Source organism: Rhinolophus hipposideros (assembly GCF_964194185.1).
Source record: "Rhinolophus hipposideros genome assembly, chromosome: 18".
NCBI lineage: Eukaryota > Metazoa > Chordata > Mammalia > Chiroptera > Rhinolophidae > Rhinolophus > Rhinolophus hipposideros.
In genome coordinates, this window is record NC_138064.1 from 34,085,674 (window position 1) to 34,092,096 (window position 6,423).

Here is a 6,423-nt window from a genome sequence, read left to right on the forward strand (position 1 = left end):
ACTGTCACCTGAGAACAGGGCTAAGATTATATAGCACGATAAATACTTGGGTGAAATACAAAATATCCAGTTAAGTGACAGTGTATCCCTTACATGATTACCAAAAGACTGGTTTGACTGATTGCATGTTTCACTAACTGGATCAGTTGTTTGACCAAATTGGGGTGGTTTTTTTTTTTGTATTTTTTAGACATAATTTCAATGTGATAACTAGCTGTGTTGAACTTTGTTTTTAGAACTATGCATACAGCCACCTCTAATCAGAGAGTTTCGGTAGTGAGGTTTTCCAATAAACTATCTGGTCCAACCCCAGTAATGTGGTGAGAAAAATCCATACAGTGGTTTTGACTTTGAGTTGAGCACAAATTTTGAATAATAAAATGAATTTTGGATGACAAAAAGATGTTGAGAATTCTTTTCCTAATAAAGGAGACTTGATTTTTTGTTTCTAATTTTTAAAATTATAATTCATATCGTCGTTACAAATTTTCATAGAACAGATCACTCTGATTCTAATTTGTCAATTCTTCATAAAAATACGTGACAAATATCTAGAGTGACAATCTGAGCTGGTACCAATGCATACTTCATTTTCCTTTTTATGGAATAATCATATAGTACCCGTAGAACCCTTACCAAAGAAATAATTATCTGGTTTTACATATTCCTCATGGCTCCTACCTCCAAAACTTTGTGCATAGATTTTTCTATCAGTTCACAAGCTTTTTTCATTTGATAAATAGCAAAGTATCTGGTCTTCTGCTCAAGAATTGTTATATCACTATTAAATATACCTTCAAAAGCTTTTATACCTAAAGTAATTTTAACATGTACTTCCAGAATAACGATTAGTAAATTTGAGGGCTAATTTAGAGTCTTGTAACATTATGAGAATAATTATTGTAAAAGAGATTTTTTTAAAAGTCACAGTCTACTTATACATTTACTTGTTTTATATATTATAGAAGTTTTGCATATATATCCAATATAATATTTCCTCTCATTATCATTATTGGCAATAACTCTTCACTGCTTTTAATAATATCATTACCAATAGAAATAGAAATATTTAACAGTTTTCATGGTTTTAAAAAATGTAATTCAAAATTCTTTATTGTAACATGATGATGGCTTACTTATTTGTGAACAAACAATAGTTACTATTTTACTAAAAAATAGTTACTATGTAATATCAGATTGCTATCTCTTACTTTATATTTTCTATCTTACAAATCCTGGAGTTTCCTGACATTTATAACATGCAAAAATGATATATTTGCTCTTTTATTCCTTTTGGAGTACAAATATGGAGTATAAATATGAAGTGGGTACTAGTCAAAAACATTGCTTCTTTCTCATACATTACTATTGGGAGTGAAAATTAATACTACTTTCATGGAGGGCAATATGGTTTTATTTGTTAAAATTAAAGATGCTCATACTCTTTGGTCCAATAATTTCAATTCTAGGTTTTCATTCTATAGATAATCTTGCACTTGTGTAACACAAAATATGTGCACAAAAATGAAATATTTGTTGCAACCTATTTGTAATAGTAGAGGATGGGAAACGTTAATAAATGCTCATTATTAAGAGACTGTATAGATGAATTATAGTATACTTATACAGTGGATTAGTATGCAAATAGTCGCTTAAATGACGATTTTTATATGTACTGATTTCGAACAGTCTTCAAGAGTAAAAACTCAAGGAATAGAAAACAATATATGGTATACATTTTGTGTGTAAGGAGAGAAAGGAGGGGAAAAAAGAGGGAATTCACACATGTATGTTAGCAAATGCATGGATTATTGTTGGAAGAAACTCCAAGAAACTGGGTACAGTGTGTGCCTCTAGAGAGGGGAATTGGGTAACTGAGAAAAAAGAGAGAGACTTAAGTTTTTATTGTATATTCTTTTGTATCTTTGAATCATGTGTATGTAAACCTTTCTTTACATATCCTGGGGTGCCAAAAAATGTGTACAAGTGGACACTTTGGTCAACGTTGCTCAAGCAGTAGTTCGCCATAATCAGAAGTGTCCGGATGCTGATGGAAACCACTTTGAGCACCTCTTGTAATTGCAGAAGTCAAACATGACTCATATTCATCTTTTGTTATTGGTACATATTGAGTATTACAATTTTAGTACAGTTTTCCTTTCTTAAAGTGTGTATACGTTTTTGGCATCCTCTGTATACACACACATAATTTTAAAAACTAAAAGAAATATAGCCTCATGTCCTAGAAGAAATACACTATCTGATATTTCTTTTCATTTTCTTCTTTCCCATCCGTCACTTGAAGAAGACTGAAGTTCTTTTGTTAGTTGACAAAGAACAGATATTTCTACCTTTACAAGTATCCTTTACAATCATTGCCAAGTAATAAGAAAAGACTTGGATCTCTTAACCTTAACATTTTAAAACTGTTTGGCTTTGTAAATATGCCAATGTAGTTGGGTCTCTGCAATCTAAACAGAAGCGGAGATTTGATAGTTACAAAGGTGGAAAAGAATCCCCTTTGGAGGTTGGAATTGTTTGTGGTCTAAACTGAGTAACTGCCAAATTGCTTCAATGTACTATGTACACAGTCTCTGAATGATATTCTAGCATAAGACCGTAATTAAATCTCTGAAAATGTTTGAGGTTGCACCATATAAAATATGGAAAATGTTTTAAATATGCACCACATGTATAAAACATATTTAGAGATTAATGGCAGTAGGTTGGAAACCTTATTTCAAAGTTTTAAGAGAAGTTTCTAAACTTTAAAACAATGAAATAACGTACCCACCAGAAAAAAAATGTTAAAATTTCAATACAGAAAAAGAGTTACAAAGATCTTATAACATTTTGTAAAATGTTGTCTTGCTTATAGGAGAAGACTGCCTCAACTCCTATATTTTGTGGTTATTCCATTGACTGTCAATGAGTAACAAGAAAAGTAATTTCATTAAAAGAAATCTCAAGGACACCAGAAGAAAATTCACATTGTCATGTGCATTCTCACAACACAGGTATAAAAGCATGCAAATCAGATCAGTACCAATTCACTGTTCCCCTTCACCATCCCCAGGAATTTATATCCATTTATCTTCTAAAGATGTTTAAATGACTGTACAGTCATATAAATGGACTGGCACTTGATCCCCTAGAATAACCATAATAATACGTACCCCCAGGAGAAGGATGTCTTTGTTTCCTGGATCTTGGAGTCGTACAACATATGGTCTGACAGATTTTAAGCTCTAAGTATCTATTTTTAGACATGATGGTCCGTCACCCTTATCTTTTAATAAAAGAGAAAGTATTTGTTGAGCTAAGACCTGCTTTCACAATAGCACTTTGGCTAGAAAGCCAAGCGGCTTTGTCAGCTTAGAGAGTTTGGTGAGATGAATAATTTAGTCTGTAGGAGTAATATGTCTAGAGAAGAAACTTAAGTAGGGGTTAGATAATGCAGGTAATTAATTAAATGATCTTAGGATATCTGATTCACAATGATTAATTTAAACATGTACTAAAAATACATACAGATCAGAAATCATGATTGTGATATTCTCAAGAGCAATATAGAACACATACTTCACTATATAAAATTAATAGAAAAAATTTGTTTTATGTGCTTTAAAACTCACTGTCTGTCTTTTGTTAATGTTCACAGAGAATCACAATTCCTGGTCAAAACAGAACAGAATCGAGCTAAGGTATTTACTTATTTATTTGCTTGTTTACTTACTCATTTATTTAGTTTGAACAGCATTTATTATATCCTCTTTTAGAGTAAATATAATTATCTGCCTAGCACATTTTGAACTTAATTAAAGAACACATACACAACTAGACCTACTACTCAATTTTCGAATACCTCTACACTACTATACCTCTTTTCAATGCTAAGAATTACATTTAATGTCAGGAAAAATGAACCATTTTAGAGTACTTATCTTTAATTAGACAAATATTTGAATTTTTTTTTTCTCTTCAAGTTACAGCTATGATTACAATTGAGAGCGGGGTGGGAGTGGGAGTGGGAAGAGGAATTAGAAGGGGTCCCATGGCTGCCAGTCTAGTCCACTTAGGTTTTGTACTGGCAGGGCTTGTCGCCAGTTTCGTTGAGAAGATAAGACAGGTGTGGGCAATGGCTTCTGTCACTGCAAAGGGGTCACAGTTGGCAGAGGGGCGACGGTCTTCCAAGTAACCCTTCTTCTCCTGGGCAACAGCCGGGGAATGCCGATGCCGGCGCTCCGGTTGGCCACGCCTGCAGAAAAGTCGTTGATGTCGGAGGTCTCGTGGGATCCAGTCAGGCGGCGGGCATTGTCGCTGCCCCTCTTGGGATCGTCGGCTCGGATGTGGCAATGGTGCCACTTGCTCAGTCTCTCGATGGACTTGTCAATGCGCTTTAGGCCGTTCTCCTCTCGCATGGCCTTGATGCTGAAATTGGTGTGGCAGCCGGCACCATTCCAGTTCCCAGGAATGGGCTTAGGATCGAAGGTCGCTATCCCTCCAAAGTCCCTCACACACCCGGTGCAGGATGAAACGGGCCACCCAGAGATGATCTCCCACGCCGATTCCTTCACGGGGTCCTACCTGGGATTCCCACTGAGCGGGCGTGACCTCGGCGTTTGTGCCTGCGATCTTGATGCCGACGTACAAGCAGGCCCGGTCGTGAGCTTCCACGATGTCCCTGCCCTGGGCTCTTTCTGCTCCCACGCCACACTGGTATGGACCTTGAGGCCTAGGAAAGGCATTGGAAAGCCCAGAGAAAGGGTGCCCGTCTGTGCCCAGGAGCGTATATTCCTGCACCATTCCAAACCAGGGGTGGGGACTGCTCACCATGTCCGTGATGTGTTTACATGTATGCCGTAAGTTGGTCTCTGCAGGCTTTTGGTCATACGTGAGGACTTCACAGAACACCAGCTTGTTGGGGTCCTTGCGGAAAGGGTCTCGAAACATGGCAACAGGGATGAGATAAAATATTTGAATTTTAAAAGCACCTTTCCGGGAACAGTTCTAGGCATTATTATTGGGATTGCGTCTTCAGATCGTCATGGTGACCAAATCGGTATAAGGGATACGGTGTCATGATACTTCCCTTGGCACTAGGAAAATCGTATATAGTAGATGGTCCTGGGCTGAAGGACAGAATAACTCCCTCTAGTGCACTGATGCCTGGGAAGTCACCAATCTTATCAACAGAAACAGATGTCATTAAAATCTGCCCTCATCTTCACCCTCTCCTCTGGCAAACCTTGGAGTCTGTCCGAGTGACACTGGAAAAGGGCGTGCCCAGCACGGTGCTAGGTCCATGCATGCCATCCTCAAGTGACAGAGGAGTTGGGGTCCAAGTCTTTGGTGCTGGGAGTGGAGTTTTCAATTAAGAAAACGGTGTAGATGGTGCTAATGTTCTGAGGAGAATCCACAAGATGAAGTGTTATAAAAAAAATAGAAGAAAAAACAGTAAAAACCTAACTTGTAAAACCTGTACCAAAGCAGAAAACAAACTGATTAAAAATAACATTGATGTTGAATTCTGGTTTCTGAAGAGAAGGTTTCATTTGAGAAGAATAAGAGAATAGAGACTTTCGTGGGAACTGTGAAGCATTTTTATTAGCACTTTTATGAATGCTAGAGGTTGTTTCTTTTCACTTTAAAAAAATGTAGCTTCCCTTTGCCCTGGTTTAAACACATGACTGATACTAGTCTTATGCTTAGGTACGATCTCAGCCATGGTGGGCGAGGTTCGTAAAAACGAATCAAGGGAGAGAAAAAGACTCAGGAGTTAACTAGGTACAAGTAAAAAGAGGGAGAGAAAAAGAAAGAGTAAAGATGAGATGTCTCTGGGAAAGAATTATTAAAGTATCACCAACAGAAGTGTATGTAGTGTAATAAAGAGAAACATCTGGCAGCTTGACATAGGCATGGCTGAGAGACATTAGGTCAGATAATTTCCTCTCCATGCCTGTCACAAGTGACACCATTCAGGACTTCATTACAGTGGTTTGTATAGGGGGCTGGGGGGGTGAGACTAAAGAGAGTGGGAGGGCATTAGAGTCAATACCTGCTGTTTTGCCGGCCTAGCAACTGTTTCCTCTTCTTTAGCTCTTCATGTTCCTTTCAGAGAGGGGCTTAATCACAAGGACCCACAACCTGCAGTACTAGACCTGGGAGTCCAGGCCCCCGTGGGATTAAGCCCTGAACCGCTGAGCGGCTAGCCTAAGGCTCCTTGAATTTTCCCCGCTGGGAACAGAACTGGTCCCAGAATCCAGGGTGGGGTTTTAACCAGCAGGTGAAAATCAAGAAACTCCAGTTTCAAAGGTGCAATAGTTCTCAATTCTAGCTATACATTAGAATCATCTACTGAATATTAAAAAAAACAAAACAAAAACAAAAACCAGTCCAATGTCTGGGCCTCAGGCCAAACCA

At 37.7% G+C, this 6,423-nt stretch overlaps 1 pseudogene across 1 annotated transcript; it reads right to left on the reverse strand.

Annotated features, from left to right (window-relative positions):
• Nucleotides 1-4,075: 4,075 nt before the first annotated feature.
• On the reverse strand, nucleotides 4,076-4,953 carry LOC308510423 (glutamine synthetase-like; annotated as a pseudogene). Its single transcript has one exon. The product of its transcript is annotated as a glutamine synthetase-like (transcript).
• Between the last annotated feature and the right edge of the window lie 1,470 nt (nucleotides 4,954-6,423).